This window comes from Heteronotia binoei, chromosome 5 (genome assembly GCF_032191835.1).
Source record: "Heteronotia binoei isolate CCM8104 ecotype False Entrance Well chromosome 5, APGP_CSIRO_Hbin_v1, whole genome shotgun sequence".
Classification (NCBI taxonomy): domain Eukaryota; kingdom Metazoa; phylum Chordata; class Lepidosauria; order Squamata; family Gekkonidae; genus Heteronotia; species Heteronotia binoei.
Genome location: NC_083227.1, coordinates 36,670,055 through 36,688,319, shown reverse-complemented (window position 1 = coordinate 36,688,319; position 18,265 = coordinate 36,670,055).

The following is an 18,265-nucleotide window of genomic DNA, read 5'->3' as shown; positions in this document are numbered from 1 at the left end:
AGAAGCAGGAAAACCTGTTTTGTTTGTTTGGTCAATTAGTCAGATTACCTCCTCTGTTCAGGCAGAGAGTTCAAGAAGGAGGAGGAAGTGGTCTTCCATTAAGCACATGATCTTCTAGTGTAAGCATGTAGTTCTATAGTGTTTGTTGTTTCACCTCCCAGTACCCTTTCCCTGTAGAAATAAATATGTTTTTGCTTTTTCATATTAAATGTCTCTCAATGATTATTTGATCCAGTGATCCATCGCACTGTTTGAAATAAAAAAAAATAGAATTTCAAACAGAATTCCCTAACAGAATCAAGGCATTGATTGGACACCCCCTTTATACCAAAGGGGATAAACCCTGCTTTGAATACAAACATCCCCCCCACACACACACACCAGCATGAGGATATGCAGTTCAAGAGCTGGAATGAATGACTGCCACTTGTCAATAGCAGGAAATGTTCAGAAGTTGGGAGGGGGGGAGAGGCTTGTGTGATTGTGGCTCAGGAGACGACTGAGGGGCCACCCACAAAATCTGAAAAGATATAGATTGAGTAAAGTAGGGCATTAAGGGGCTACACCTTGGAAGTCATACCTTCTGATAATATCAACCTTCCTACTTAATCCCAGCAAAGTAATGCACTCTTCACATGCTCAGAGATGTTCCCCTCAATTAGCATTACACCATACCCTGGGATTCAAGGGTGTTATTTTAAGAAGATGGGAGGTAAATCATGCACCTCCATGATGCCCACTTTATGTGATTATTTCTCAACATGGCCTTTGATTACTGTGAGGTATTAAAAAAAGCAAATGTTCTTAAACATACAAGATTAAAGTGGCACACCCTCAAAAAGCAGGCACCCGCCCCTCCCCCAAGAAATTACTGCAAATCTCCAACTATCCACCACTAAAACCTTCGTGTCAATCCTTCCTAAAGCCTAAAATGGTGTCCCAGGACCCTAACATTAAAAACATATTTCAAGGCTAAACTCTGGCTCATATAAAGCCAGGTCAGGATTAAAACACATCCACTGTGGGATGTCATGTAAGAATGATGTGGGGGGAGGGGGGGGAGGGAGAATGATTTGGCTGTCCCTTTTCTCAGATTGTCAGCAGCTGAAGGTGTCCTCATTTTGCCCAGCTCATTTTTAAACCCCTTCAGCCCAGGGATCTCCCACTGCATCCTCTCTCTGTTCCTGGAGAAACGACAAAAGGCGCTGAAGGGGACAAGGAAGGCGAGGAATCCCAGCTATGCCGCAAGAATGCGAGGCAGCTGGGATCCCAGTGCCAGCCTAGCTTAACTGGCCTGCTGTGGAAAGCTGCAAAGCCCGGTGGATGCCCCCACAGTCCTGACTGACTGCCAGCAGTAAATTAAATATTAGATTAAACATACCATAGGGCTGAATGCCATCACAGAATCCTGGCTGCAAGGAAATGGTCCCGAGGCCACATCAGCAGAAACAAAGGAACTTGTAGGCCCTGCAGTACTGATCAGACACGATCCGGTTAGGGTTATCACCCCTGGCCACCAGCAGGCCACATACAAGTTGGGAAACTCCCGAAGATTTAGGGATGGAGACTGGAGAGAACAGGAACACTAATGGGGTATAATGCCATAGACTTCACCCTCCAAAGCATCCATCTTCTCCAGAGGAATTGATATCTGTAGCCTGAAGTGAGCTGTAATTCTAGGGATCCCCAGGTCCACCTGGAGGCTGGCATCCTTAGATCCAGCCATTTTGGGTTGGTCAAAACAGAAATTTTGCCCTGGTTTGATGACCAAACAGTCTTTTTGTGTGAGCATCCTCATGACAGTGTCCTCCATTTTGTCCACTGTCAGGTTTGCCCATGTTTTGCTGTGTTTGGTGTAGTGGTTATGTGTGTGGACTCTTATCTGGGAGAACTGGGTTTGATTCCCCACTCCTCCACTTACAGCTGTTGGAATGGCCTTGGGTTAGCCATAGCTATCCAGGAGTTGTCCTTGACTGGGCAGCTGCTGTGGGAGCCCTCTCAGCCCCACCCAATTCACAGGATGTCTGTTGTGGGGGGAGAAGATATAGGAGATTGTAAGCTGCTCTGAGTCTCTGATTCAGAAAGTAGGGCGGGGTATAAATCTGCAGTCTTCTTCTTCAAATACTCTGTGCTACAATCTTTCCTGAAAGAACACTATCAAAGCTGGTGGAACAGCCATGTGGACAGGAAGCTGTTACAGCACTACAGAATAATATTATAGTGATATATCAAGTGCCAGTTAATATTCTAAAGCCAATAAAAAGCCCTCTGGGACTAAGGAAAGCATCGACAAATCTCGTGTGGATGCTCTGCTTTTGATATGAATGTCACTCTTGGCAGCGATGATTGTGGAAGCAACCCTGGCAGAACTAAGCATATATAGATCTGGTCAGGGCTTTTTCTGGAGAAAAAGCTCAGCTGGAGCTCATATGCATATTAGGCCACACACCCTGATGTCACTGTTGTTTCACATAGGGCTTTTTTGTAGAAAAAGACTGCAGGAACTCATTTGCATATTAGGCCACACACCCCTGATGCCAAGCCAGACGGAACTGTGTTTCTGTGCGTTCCTGCTTTAAAAAAAAAAAGCCCTGGATCTGGTCAATATCTGGATGGAAGCCCTCAAGGAAACCCTAATCAGGCTGTCTTGAGTTTCAGAACAGAAGAAAGGTAGAACAGAAACAAACAGGTAGGGTTTTCAAGAAAGCTGCCTGGGCTCTGCCTTAACTGAAACATCCATACTCTGGATGTCTGCTCACTGCACGTGACTGGAATCAGTTTAAAAGTGTATGGTTTCTTACCATCACCACCCCACATTCCAGAAGGGTAGCCATGTTAGTCTGTCACAACGAAACAAAGTGTGCTCTTGTGGCATCATAACAGATGACAGAAGTTTTTGTGGACTGCAGTCCACATCATCAAATGCATTGTGTTCATCTAACATAGGCAGATACAGAATCACTGGGTTGGAAGGGGCCATCTAGTCAAACCCCCTGCTCAATGCAGAATCAGCCTAGAGCAGGGTGTCAAACATGTGGCCTGGGGCCCCCCAGAGGACTCCTATCAGGCCCCCAAGCAATTGGCTGTCATCTGCTTCCTTCTCCCTCTTTCTTGCTTCCTTCTGCATAATAACTTTTTGTAAGGATGCTCAGAATACTTTGCTACAGATTTCTATCAGTTCAGAATAATCTCCAGAGTTCTATGGTTAAGAAGCATTTGACACTATAACCAACAGAAGACTTATTAACACATTATAGTCCACAGGGCAGAGACACTGTTGCCATGAGGACTCTGGATCAGACCTGCACCTGCAGTTCTGTTAGGGTTGCCTCCTCCATGCTGGAAAATTTCTGGAGATATGGGGATGTTGCCTGGGAAAGATGGGGTTTAGGGAGGGAGGTACTTTGGTGGGGTATAACGCCATTGGAGTCCACACACCCCTCCCCCAAGCTACCATTTTCTCCAGGGAAACCGATCCCTGTGGTCTAGGCAGCAGTTGTAAGTTTGGGAGATCTCCAGGCCCCAAAATGGAGGTCAACAACCCTATGTTCTGGAATCCCTACCAGCCAGAGCTTAGCTTCTGAGATCTGAACCATCTTTGTTTGACAAAGTGTGCATGCACACGAAAGCTTACATGCTGAATAAAAACTCTGCTGGTCTTAAAGAAGCTACTGGACTCCAATTTTGTTCTATTGCTTCAGACCAACACAGTTGCCCACCTGGATCTGAGCCATCCAAGTCAGGGCTCTACAGTCCTATTCCCTGTTTTAAAAAACCCTTGGCTATGTAGTTTTAACTGCCTGGATTTGCTGCCACCTTTTCAAATGCACTGCATTTCCCTGCAAAGGCCGTTTTCCAGCTCTCCTCACCCACACTCTGGCAGGGGTAAGCACAATGGGTTCCAGGGTCTACCCTGGCAGGTGGCCTAATTTGAATGGGAAGACAAAGGAATAACGGTAGGTGAGAAAGGGGCTGATACATTATATGATGTCTATCTCCTGACTCCTGTTATTGCTAGCCCCTCCCTGCTGTGAGTGAACATTCTTAGTTGTAAAAATTTTATTAAATTTCGGTCACAGGGAGGGGAAGGGGGAACATAAAGGGGAAGGAAGAAAAAGGGGATTGGAGCGGGAGAACACATATCTTATCCATTTACATTTCCCTTTCATTTTATCAACTGACATTTGCTACTATTTCATAATCTATCATCCAAACATTTTATTAATACTCCTTTATAGTTCACATTTTTATCTTTCTTATAATTACATCTTACAAGTTACCACTATTACAGTGTGAGTGAACATTCTTTTCTGTCAGTTGGAAGTAACTGCTGCCTTTTACCACAGAGAATATGTTTTCTCTCTCAGCTTAATATTTCCTTCACTGTAAATAGTTAATAAACAATGTTCATTGTTACTAAAGCAAATAGGTGTGCCGAATTATATGATTAACACTGGACTCATCTGTAAACTCTGCTACAGAAGAAGAGGTGGACTATCCTGCGCCTGGTGAGTGAAGGGATATTGCCCCATAAGGAGGATTATGGCACATTTAAAGATAAAGATATATATACCTCCCTAACATCAACAACCAGGTGGGGGGCACAAAAGGGAGGCAATCTTTTTACTTTGTGCAACAAGGCAGTTCGCTATATCTGCAGATGCTGAAGCCACCCAGCAGCTTTTCTTTATGGGGACAGTAGGTCCGTTTGTCTCCCAGTCTGGGGCAGATTCTGCCCGCTTTAGAAACTGCTGATCCAAGGAAGGTCTGAACGAGACAGCACTTTCCCACACCAGCATCACATTCCTTCTTGGCATTCTCTAAGTATTTCTGCCAAATCCTTAGACCTGAAGAGCTTGCTCCAAGAATGCAAATGTTTATTTTCTCTCTGTTATTCACATCCAAAGTTCTCCACTTAACATGACCACTCCTTTATATAACTTTTGCCCTTCAGCTTCCACATATGCAAAGAAGCCAAACTCTTTCAGTGCCATAAGCAAAGAATGAGGAGTGTGATGGATGAAGTTCTTTGTTATGACGAATTCTTTGTCACTAGAGGCCAAATTGTTTTCTAGTTAAAACCAATGAAGAAGAACACAGTCATGTTGATAGATGAAAGCAGAGTTGCCAACAATCTTGGGGGGAAATGCCCTGTCCCTTTAATAAAGACTTAATGGATGCTATCTTCCCAGTGATACTTGTTTTCTTCTTTTTTTGCTGTCAAGACACAGCTGACTTATGGCAACCACGTAAGAGTTTTTGTGGTAAGCAACATTCAGAGGTGGTTTGACATTGCCTGCCTCCACTTTGGTATTCCTTGCTAATCTCCCATCTAAATACCGACTAGGGACAACTCTGTTTAGCTTCCAAGATTGGGTTAGCCTGGACTAACTGAACCAGTTTGGTGTAGGGTTGCCAAGTCCAACTCAAGAAATATCGGGGGACTTTGGGGGTGGAGTCAGAAGACTTTGGGGTGCAGCCAGAAGCAAGGCTGTGACAAGCACAACTGAACCCCAAAAGGAGTTCTGGCAATCACATTTAAAGGGACTGTGCTCTTTTAAAATGCCTTCCTTCCACAGGAAATAATTGAAAGGGGCACCTTCTATGGGGGCTCATAGAATTGGACCCCCTGGTCCAATCTTTTTTAAATTTGGGGAGTGTTTTGAGGAGAGGCACAGGATGCTATGCTGAAACTTTGGTGTCTCTATCTCAAAAAAACAGCACCTCTGGAGCCCCAGATATCCATGGATCAATTTTCCATTATACCCTATGGGAATCGATCTCCATAGGGTATAATTGAGTTTCCACAAGACATTTCCCTTCCCCCTCCCGCTTTCTGATTACTCTGAAGTGGGGAGAGGGCCTCCAAACTGGGGGATCCCCTGCCACCACCCGGGGATTGGCAACTCTAGTTTAGTGTAATGGTTAAAAGAACGGCAGAATCTAATTTGGAGAACTGCATTTGATTTCCCACTCCCCCATTTAAAGCCAGCTGGGTGATCTTGGGTCTGTCACAGTTCTTTCAGAGCTCTCTCAGCCCCACCTACTCACAGGGTGTCTGTTGTTGTGAGGAGAGGAAGAGAAGGTAATTGTAAGCTGCTCTTAGACTCCTTTGGGTAGTGTAAAGCAGGGTATAAAAATCAACTCTTCTTCTATTCAGGTTACCTCGTTATTTTCTACACATTAAGCATCTATTAAAGGGACAAGACACGTTTTCCAGATTATTGGTAACCCTCCATGACCTAATGCATTGGAAATCGGCTAGTGGAGGTGGAGTGAGGGAACCTGAAAAAGTGCATTTCATAAAACAGACATTTTAAATCTGCATTTCACTATGAACGGCAAGCTCCTCTCAAATTTTGCGAGAAGCCACTCAGATTTTGCAGCATTGGAAATAAAGATTCCTGTCCCAAACTTGGGTTTTCTAGGATTCACCTATATCTCAATAGGCTGGGGCAGACATTTGTCTTCATTTTTAGTTTTTCAGTCCAGTACAAACTCTTTTATTGTGCAGATGATAAAATCTAGACCTTGTGATCCAAAGGCAGTATTATTGTCAATCTCCAGTTAGTTTGATTATCGGCTTGTAACCGTGGTTATTCTTTCTCCTTTAATACCACTGCTGCTGGAAAAGACAGCTGTCAGTTTTATAGTTGCCATGCCCCCTGTTTCTTTCTTGCTGTGTCTTGTTCCTAAACTCCTCATCCACAGTGATCAGGGCTTCTTTCAGTCTCCCAGAAGGAGACACACAGTAACTAAAACAATGCAAGAAATCAAAGAAGAGGTGCTACAAACCAGGATCAAAAGTGAAAACTAATCTGGATTACCCTAGCAGGTTGGGGTTGCCAACTTTCCCCCCCAACCCTGTTCCATTGCTTTTACTGACAGCCTGGCATGCAGAAATTAGATAAGTGAATCTTTCAGAGATGGAGATATGGCAACACTTCACCTCCTTCATTTCTCTACGGCCAACTGGTGTAAAAGGCACAGGAGGGGAGCCAGTAATGAAGTTGGCAACTCCAGCTCCAAAATGGCCATTCAACACCAACCATCAAATATGTCCTAGGATACTTTGCTTCTTAGTTTTTCCAACAAGACTAGTCTCAGTTTGTCCCATAGATCAAAGAACAAGCAACAGAGCAGAACAGTGGAAGATTCTGACATGACATCTCATGACTTTACCACATACAAGTGCCGGCCAAACAGAGTGCAAATGACTGTAGATGTCTTCTGCTTAATTAGATTGTACTTTCATCTTCTCTGCACTCAGTTGGGTAAACGCTCACAAGAAATCAGCTTACTGTACAGATAGTTAAAAATATGATTGGGGAGCAAGGGGGGCATTACATCCTAAAGGAACAGGTAGATTTGATTCCAGTAGTACCTTTGAGAGCAACACAGAGTTTCAAGGTGTGCACTTTCAAGGGTCAAAGCTCCCTTTGTCAGACACATTCAGCTGAGTAGCCCTGTTGGTTTGAAGCAATCCACAGACACCTTTAAGACCAACAAAGTTTTATTCTGGGTATAAGCTTTCATGTGCTGCACACTTCTTCAGATCTGGCTTACACTCAGAATTAAACTTTATTGGTCTTAAAACTGCCACTAGGCTCACTTTGTTTTGTCAGATGCAGTACTTGTATCGAAGAGAAGTAGTGATAGCAAAAGGAAGGAAGCGACATTTAAGCATTCTGAACTGCAGGGAGAACTCAGGGAACAGCAATAGCAGGTCAACAGGAATTGGCAAATTAATTGGCGGGTGCCCCAAATGGAAGCAGAGGGAGATGTGTGACTTGCACAACATTTCACAACACCTGAACCCTCTAGGTGTGTCGAATTTTGTTTTTGGCCTCGCTCCTTAGCATTTTCATGGGCTATTAGAAACAATGGCCTCTCGTGCAGAAATGTAACGGGTAATACTCTCCCTGGGATGTGGAGAAAGTGATAGGGAAAGCTTCACCTAGGTAAGTGCTGCATGTCAGGCTGCTGTTAAATGGGCCTGCACAACTTGGAACTCAAGTGAACTGCAAGACAGCAGGAGGCCCATAAAATTTGGGGGTGGGTGGGTGCTGTCAGCCTGGGAATGAAAAAACTGGGTCTATAGTCTGCTTTTCTCTCCTATGGGTACCCAAAGTGGCTTACAAATTTGTGCTCCCCTCCTCCATTCTATCCTCACAAACAACAGCCCTCTGAAGTAGGCTAGGCCAAGAAAGAGAAACTGGCCCAAAGTCACCCAGGGAGCTGCCATGGCAGCATGAGGATCCCAACCTGGGTCTCCCAGGTCCCAGTCTAACACTCTAAGCACAACACCATTCTGTTAAGAACAAAACTTAAAAAAAAAAGAACAAAACTTTAGGGGCTGAGTCTTGGTCCATCACGAGCCATGCAGGACTCTGTTAGAAGGTACAGCAGTAGGGCTGCTGATTCCAGCTCTCCTCCCCAATTTTAAAGCTTCAGTTCCAGCTTGATAACTGATCCCACAGTATCACAGCTCCATTTTTTTCCAGCCCTTAAAAAGTTTTGGAGAGTGAAAGGCAAAACACATGCTACAAGTAACAAAAGCAAATTAAAACTGTGATTTTAAAAGAGAAAAAAATATTCCAAGGTAAATGCAGGAAGGTTTGTACTTTCTTTATAATGGGGTGGCCAGACTTGCTTAATGTAAGAGCCGCACAGAATAAACACCAGATGCTTGAGAAATGCAAGACATGAATGTTAGATGTTTGAGAGCCATAAGACACAAAGGAAGGAAGGAGGGAGGGTAAGAAAATAGATGGGAGAAGGGAGGAGAGGTGGAAAGAAAAGCAACTTTAAAGGCATTCTCTAAGCCACCAGTTAGAAAAGCTTGGAGAAGTGATTTGAATAGAGAAATGCCTTCTCCAAGCCAGCCAGCGGGATGGTGGGAGCTTCAAGAGCCACACAATATGTGTGAAAGAGTCACATGTGGCTCCTGAGCTGCAGTTTGGCCACCTCTGCTTTCTAATATAGCAGAGATCCCCAACCATTTTGAGCCTGTGGGCACTTTTGAAATTCCCACAGAGGGTGATGGGCACAATTACAAAAAGGCTGCTTCAGGAGGCTCAGTACCATAAAATGGCTGCTGCATAGGGTTATCAGCTCTGGGCTGGGAAATTCCTGGAGATTTGTGGGTGGAGCCTGAGGAGATCAGCCAGGATGAAATGTGATGTGCTAGAGTCTAAAGTTCCCATGTTCTCCATGAGAACTGACTTATATAGTCCGCAGATCCCTTGTAATTCCAGCAGATCACCACACCACACCCCACCTGGACTTGACAACCCTGCTGCCACAAGAGGCAAAGCCAACCACACACTGGAAGGCGAAGGGCAGAGGAGGCATATAGAGGAAATAGGAGTGAGAGAAAATAAAACCTACACTGTGGTGGCAGCTCCAACTGAGGCAGTGTCATTTTCATGTGTGCAGCCAATAGGTTCTAGAGTGGCCAATCAGAAGCCCTATTAGGAAAGTGTTCCACATTGTCCCGCCCACTTTCTAAAAACACTTGGTGGTCACAAGGAAAAGGGGTACCACATTGGGGACCCCTGTAATGTAGGGCCAAACTAATCAGACAGACAAGTAAACTTGGGCTGGGTCCAGACTGGCACTAAGCCGACACTGGGACATCTCCCAGACAGATCAAAATATCAAGTCCAAAGAAGCACATCTGCCTCCTGTCCCACTCTCGTACTCATCCCGTTGTGACAGTAAGGTATGGGTTAAACAGAAAACCAAGGAAAATCAAGGACGCATAGAGCCTGCGTCAGGTGACCTGAGGGTGGGGGCCTGAGTGCTCGGAACTCTCAGTGTGAGATTGACAGCTAACGGCTGAGGCAGTCAGTTAGTGCCTGACAGAGTCAGAGAGAGTTGGTCTTTGAGAAGGAGCTGGGCAGTAGCTGTGGAGAGTCTTCATGAGAAGAAAAGCTCACTGCTAGCTCTATAAAAGCAGCCAAGGGGCTGTGTGTGTAACGACGGAAGTGTCACCGTGAAGACCTGAACGGTCACAGACACATGTACATATCTCTTAAGAGCTAGAGAGGTGGTTGAGGGAATATATGTGGGTCTAAAAGTCTGAAGGGCTGGGAGTAGAGGCTCTAGGTGACTTGAGAGACTTGGCACAGTATACCCAAGAGGCCAGCCTATGCTAGTGTTGGAGAGTGTATGATATAGGAACTGTGAACCTGAGAGACCTAAGAAGAAAGTTATATTAGAAAGCCTGAAACAACTAACCAACTTGTTAGCAGAGTAAGATACTTTATAGCCCATGTAAATATCTCCCATATCCCCAGTTTAAGTCTTTGTGTTATAATAAATATCTGTGGTTTACATTAAAGTTCTCTGGTGCCTATAATTTGGGGAAACTAACAAAACTGCTGTGGTCCCCTACGAATAGAAATATACAACCATCTGAAAGCAAAAACCCCGAAGAGACTATTACAAAGAAATCCATATCTTACCCACCCCTTGAGTTATATAATCCTGAGGTAAAAGTTTTAAAAGGAAGAACTGAGGAGAAAGAGGGGCTGGGGTAGCCATAAACAGCATATAGAAGCGATCCAGTGGGACTGTGAGGCGGGTGCTGTTATAGGCATCTCTGAGATGGCTCAAAAAGCTACCACTTCCAACGTTGTAGCAATTTTTTTCGCAGCATGCCATTCGGCTTTCTGGTGTCTGAACGTGGGGCACACAAGTGAGGTGGGTTGGCACTGTGAACCCACCAGGCTGCCTGGAGTTGCTTCCGGCTTTTTTTTTTTAAATAAAAGAAACACATGGCTTCCAAGCAAATAGGCACATGGGCGCATATGCTTATGACCACTGAAATTAATGGGAAATAAAGAAACCCAAACCAAGCTGAAGGGATGGTGCACTACAGCTGTCTGACCTACCCCTCCAACCTCTCAATTCCAATCTGAATCAGAACAATTTCAAGTCACAAAATCAGTGCAATATCCTTTTACAGATACCACTCCCCCAATTACAACTAAGGTCAGTTGCAGGATCTAAGAATTTCTGCTTTTAATTTTATTTTCATGAAATACATATTTAATAAATAATACACAGATATCAATACGATGAAGTTGCCTATTTTCATTGTATAGTATGTTGCACTATGTTATACCAGTGACACTAATTTGGTGGCTCTTTGACAGGGCACCTTTGGCTTTTCTGAGTACCATTCCACAACGTGGCACCTGCCCATGTTTCAGAAAGGTAGGCAAAGCTATTGCTGGGGAGGGGGTTGAGGCTGGCAGCTGATTGCCACTTAGCACAGAGAGAGTTCTCACTGGCCTGTCTCTTTGCAACACCAAAATTCATCTTAAAAGGCACTTTTAACATAATGAAGAATTTCTCTTTTAATATGCAGCTACTAATAAGGAGTTCTGGAGAGCTTGAAAGCTTTCACACTGTTTTGTGTCACAAGTCTGACTTGCAAAACCTCTCTCTTTACTCCAGAGTCAAGGGCTGCCAGTTCTAGGTTGGGAAACTGTTGGAGATTTGGGGGTGAAGCCTAGGGAAGACAGGGTCCTCAATGGGGTACAATGCCATAGAGTCCACCCTCCAAGCATTCATTTTCTCTAGAGAAACTGATCTCTGTAGTCTGGACAAGAGCTGCAATTTCGGGAGATCCCCAGGTCCCACCTGGAGGCTGGCATTCCTTCTCCAGACACACAGAGGTGGGACGGGGGGGAGACCCTATATGCTCAGAGGTACTCTGGTAATTTAAAAGTATATAGTTACACATTTTATATCAATACTTGCATCTTATTGTGTCTGTGTGGAGGGCTGATGAACAAGGCCTATAACAGTTATGCGGCTCATTTGGTTGACTGTAATCATTCATGTGGCTCTTTGTGAGCCACTGAGTGAGTACCACTGTTTCATCTGTTATAATTTTTGATAACAGAGAAAAGCCCTTGACCTAGACTCCCCTATCACAACCCTTTCAACTCCAATGAAAAAGAAAATAGCAAATTGATTCTACCATTTGTACGGTTTATCTGGCCTTGCAAACAAACACTAAGTTTAGCACCAACTTACAAAAACATTCAGATACCGTTAGCCGTTTTCTTGCTGCAGGCAAATATTTTTCCAACACCACCTGCCAAAGCAATTCTGCCATGAATGAGTCAACCAATGTAATCTAATTTTGCCGTCAACTGAGTCAACTAAATGTGATCTAATTTTGCCTTCTATTCTAAAAAGGTAAAGGTAGTCCCTTATGCAAGAACCAGTCGTTTCCGACTCTGGGGTGACGTTGCATCATGATGTCTCCACTGCAGACTTTTTACAGAGTGGTTTGCCATTCCCCAGTCATCTACACTTTCCCCCCAGCAAGCTGGGTACTCATTTTACTGACCTCAGAAGGATGGAAGGCTGAGTCAAATACATGTATATAGATCTGAGACAGAAGATCCATTCAAAGGATCTCTGATCTTGATCCTGGAAAGCCACTGTAAGGTACTGATCTCAACAGACTAATAAGACAAATTTCATTAGCACAGTTCTGTTGACTGCTTTCAGACAACTTCTTTGCTGCTTGTCTGCTTCACCCATGCTAGAGTCCAAAGGTATGGTTGCCATAGAAATCCATAGGACTAAAGGGAAACCCTCTTGCTAACAGCTGTGCCCTTGAAATTTGTTTTGTTCCCTATTCACCTTGACAAGCCCTAAAAAACTTTTGAAGACGGTAGCAAGCTACCCCTAACACCTACTATCTGAATATCAGGAAGCTGTTTACAAAGAACTAGTTTACAGTCATCCACCAAAATGTTCTGGAATTATGAACCCCAATCTGGTAAAGGTAACTGAGTGCCATGTCTCCATTTTTAACTAGAGGCTGAATTTTGCTGTGTGCAACTAGCCCAAGGGGAAAACCAACAGTATCTTATTGTGAATCTTATTAGGTAATGTGGATTATATAATAAACAGATGCCATAGAAATTAAGGATAAATCACCAACTCTTGAATGGTTACAGATGTACTAGAGAAATAGTGCGAATTGTATGAAAAAGATCAATAAAATATAAAGCAAAAAGAGCCTTTTAAAATGACTTTCTAGAGCCATGCATAATATAATTCCTCAAAGTTGACAGTTATTGACATCTGAGCCTGGTTTCACTATTTCTGTTTTTGAAATGGTATTTTGTCAAATTGTCATTCCACTAGAAAATCAATTTGAGCAAAAATGTTAAAGAAAGAAGGAAAGATGAACAAAAACAGCTCAGGAGAGAGATCTTTACAGAATTATGTGACTCTGATGTAAGTTCTCCAGGAGGGTGTCTCTGTCAAGCAATGCAGCCTCTAATTATAGGCCAGCCTTTGCCATTCCACAGCAAAGGTGGCCTCGGCATCTAGTTTTGGAGCACCATTTTTGGAGTCTCCCAAAGTTCACTCTGTGAAACTGTCTGGCTTCAAACAGGGAAAGGATAGGATTAGTGGCAGGAGTTTGGAATCGCTCAGTCAAAAAGCTCAGAAATAAACCCCACAGGAAACATGTAATCCTCCCAACTGACTTCCCCACCTGTTTTTCTTTTGCCTTTTTAAAAAAAAAAATTGTCCCAGACAAGTCTCTGCCACTTCATTCATTCATAAACGCTGTCTGGCCTCAGGCAAGAGACCCACTTTTTTGTCTGAATTTGAATATGGAATTCATAAGAAGAACTGGTCGGTGCTTACAAAGTACTTAAAACAACTCATATGCATGATCTCCAGACCAAGTTAGACATGTTTAGGGTGGCTATTTCAAATGTCTGCCCCAGTCACATTAAAAAACAGAGAAATCTAAATTTAACATCAAAAGGAACAACCAAGTAAAGGCAGCTTCTTCTTACCCTCTTCATCTTGGAGTCTGACATTGGAATATCCCCCAGCCAGCTCTGACACTGAATGTGATCCAGGCTTCAACAAAAGTTCTAATTGGCCCACCACGGGAATAATTTGCTACATGAATTAAGCAGATGCATGAACAAACATGGCTGCCACCATTACTTCTTTGGTTTTAACAATTTATTAAGTAATAAAGATTCATCAACATGAGGAAAACGGGAAACAAAACACACAATACAATACAATTATACATAAAACCAAGCTAAACATATTTCTCCAATTATACTTTTGAAACCCTTATTACTGCCACCATTACTTCTGAGTTGACCCTCAGCTAGGTTTGTAACAGACATTATTAGTCTCATGCTTATTCCAAAGCCTACCTGGTCTGAAGATAAGAGGCTGTCATCTGAGGTAACACTGGAATCAGAGACTTGCTGGATCACAACAGCCTCAATGCCACTATTTTTAATATCTATTTGCATTTATGTATGTCACTTTCATCCGGTCTTTCCTTACAATGGGACTGCAAGGTCACTTCAATGGGTGTGGTCAGATTAGGAAGTTGCGGTGGTGGTCTCTCAGCTTTTTAAAAGCTGATCCTGACAGAGACATGTCACAGCAATCATATGGCCCTTGGCTGGCCAGCGGCATCATTATCACAGGCAACATATGTACAGAGAGGAACTATTATTTTAATTTTATTAATTTTTTTTATTTTTAGCCCGCCCTTCCCGTAGAACAGGCTCAGGGCAGGTTACATTATAAAAGACAAGCAACAGTTAAAACCAATTAAAATATATAAAATTACAGAATAACAATAGGGACTAAAATTAAACTGCTCCTGCACAACCATGGAGTGCCTGGGCCAATCATACAGCCGTAAACATGCCATGGAATCAGCCCATCAACTTTGCCACTGGGAAGTTATGGTGACCCCGTAGGGTTTTTGAGTCAGGAGACAAGCAGAGGTGATTTGCCATTGCCTGCTTCTGTGTAGTAATCCTCACCTTCTTTGGTGGTCTCCCATCCAAGTACTTCCTACGTGGTCTCCCATACATGTACTAACCCAGGATGACCTTGCGTAGCTTCCAAGATCTGACGAGAGTGGGCTAGCCTGGGTCATCCTGGACATCCTCCCTCAGGGCGTAGGGAACCTATCTTTCTCCACGTTATCAGTGCTTTGAATGATTTTGATTGTCCTCCAGGGGAGGAAGCACCAGGGGACAGTTGTGTGTGATTGTATCACTTCAATCTGGAGGTGGGGGTGGCTATGGTGGGCCAAAATGCCATCTGATTGCACCCAATGTGTGTGTGTGTATTAAGCACTGTCACACTGCTTCCAACTCATGGTGAACCTATGAATTATTGATCCCCAAAATGTCATATTATTAATGGCCATTCTCAGGTCTTGCAAACTGTGGGCCATGGCTTACATGATTGCGTCACTCAGGGCTTTTTTTATAGCAGGAACTCCTTTGCATATTAGACCACACCCCTCTGATGTAGCCAATCCTCCTGGAGCTTACAGTAGGCCCTGTAGTAAGAGCCCTGTAAACTCTTGGAAGATTGGCTACATCTAATATGCAATATAATGGCCTAATATGCAAAGGAGTTCCTGCTACAAAAAAAGCCCTGCAATCCATCTCATGTCGGGTCCTCTTCTTTTCCTGCTGCCTTCAACTTTTCCTAGCTTTATTGTCTTTTCTGAGTACTTTAGTCTTCTCATAATGATATGATTCAATAGCTTCAGTTTACTCATTTTAGCTTCTAGGGAGAGTTCAGGCTTGATTTGGTCTAGAGCCCACTTGTCTTTTTAGTGGTCCATGATACAGATAAAACTCTCCTCCAACACTAGATTTCAGATGAATGAACCTTGTTTTTGCCAACTTCCTTCAATACAATACCAAGTGACAAAACCACTCTAGGACAGTCCCAGTTAAAATCGAAACCAAATTGAATCTATAGTACATATGAAAAAGCAGGGGGGGTTGTTTATGATCATTTAGGAGGCATCTTTTGTGCAGTCTACAAGCACTGACTTTGTAAATATATGAAACAAGTTAGAGGTCTTAAAAGAAAGCACAGAGGAGATAAACAATGCAGAATTTTCCCCTTCCATGCTAACAGTGCAATATAGTAGGAGACAGCTAAGCTCCACCACAAGAAAAGCCGCTTCCAACTCAGTCAAACTCAGAAGTGTGATACTATGGTACGATTGTCCTATCTTGCTGAATGTCGAGGCTTAGGGTTTGGTGGACAAATTCTGGATTAGATAGATTCATGGAGGAGAGGGCCATCAGTGGCTACAAGCCATGCTGACTGAAAGGAATCACCACATCCACAGGCAGCAAGCCTCTGAATTGCAATGCTAGGAGGCAGCATCAGGGAAGGGCATTGTTTTCTCTGTCTCCCGTGGATACAATCAAGAGGGTGGTTGGAAGGCCTGCCAGAGCTTCTTGCACAAGTGCATGTGGAAAAAATGGAGGGAGAGGAGCAAGAGGAAGAAGAGGAGAAGGAAGAAAAAGAGAAAGAAGAAGAATTGCATTTATACCCCACACTTCACTTTGAGTCTCAGAGTGGCTTACAATCTCCTTCCCTTCCTCTCCCCACAACAGACACCTTGTAAGGTAGGTGGGGCTGAGAGAGCTCTGAGATAAACTGTGACTGATCCAAGTTTCTCAGCTGGCTTTATGTGAAGGAGTGGGGAATTAAATCTGATTCTCCAAATTAGTCTCCACTGCTCCACTACATCAAACTGGCTCTCATTAAGTACAGAGCATACATACCACTGTTGTTATTACTATTTTCCAAATTTGAAAAACTGAGCACTAGTTTTGGCATGAGAGATTTCCCTGCATGGCAATGCTTCTGGAATACTAACCTATCTCACAAGGCTATTTTAAAAGACAGGAAGCCAAATGTCATGTACTGAATTACCTTGGAGGAAGCCTTCATTTAAAATGTAATAAATTAAACAAGAATGGAACATATTGGAATGCTGGAACAGATAATCCATACATCTCAAAGAAAGACCTGAGAGGAGGATGCTGCATAGAGCTGCCAACTGCCTGGAAAAAAATGACATGTCCATTTAATAGAGCCTTAATAGGATATTATTTGTCTGCATGCCGTACGGTTGCCAACTCCAGGTTCAAAAGTACCTGAAGATTTTAGGGTGGAGTCTTGGAGGGCTGGCTTTAGGGAGGTGATGGATGTATGTGGGATATAATGTCATACAGTCCACCTTCCAAAGCAGCCATTTTCTCCAGGCAAATTGAAATGTTTTAGATAAATAAATTATGAAGTCTGGAGATTAGTTGCCATATCAGGAGATTGGCCCACACATGGAGGTTCAGCTAAAATAATACTGTGGATAATAACTATGAAAATTCTAGTACTTTTTATAACAACAATTAATACATAGATATCATTCAAAACTATTTTTAAAATATAGTCAAAATCAAAGTCTATAATATATCAATTCCATATCCAATGCTCTCTTGGAATTAAAAGTGCTTCACAGCAAGTCAATTTAGTTGAACTGCTTCACAGGTCAACTCCAAATCCCACATTCTCACAGGATTAAACTGCTTGTGCAAAAATTCATTCTTAACGCAGCTGGACAGTAGAATGCAGACCAAGAGATGGGCACACCCGTTCTGTTCTGACGGAGCCAGTCAGCCTACGATTCTGTTTCCTGACAACTTTCTCAAAGACCGGAACAAAGTGTCTTGTTATACATCCATTCTCATATCCTGTTACCAAAACATTTTTCTCCAGGCCTGTTGGCAACTCAAGAAACTAGACAGACGCCTGCTTACTCATGTTCATAGATCTCCCTTGAAGTACCCACATGGAAGTTTTGAAACATTTCCCCCCAACGGCAGTCTTTCATGGCTATAATCATTTCACTGTATTCTACTGTGCTGTTCTGCGTGCCGTCCTGCTATACTATTTTGTTATACCATCCTTTTACTAAATATTGTACTTTTACTAAATATTGTAATTGGTTTTTATTGTGATGTTACTGTGATGTTATTATGATTTTATTACTTACTCCACTCTGAGCCCCCATGGGGGAATGGGCATAATAATAATAATAATAATAATAATAATAATAATAATAATAATAATGATAATAATAATAATATTTCTATGGAGGAAAACATTATGCTGAAAGGGAACCCAACAAGAGCCAGACACACTGAGCAGCCTTAGGAAGATCTCCCACTCTGTTGCTAGGGGAAGGCACAACAAAAACAGCCCAGGTGTTTGGAATTCTGGTGCACTTGATGAGACAGAAGATCAGCAATCCCTGGGCCCCATGAACAAAGGGTTAACAATCCCCTGCAGGGAAGGGACCCTGGAAGACTGGCTGTCAATCATCAGCCTCAAGGTCAATGGGCTCAGGAGTTAGGCTGAG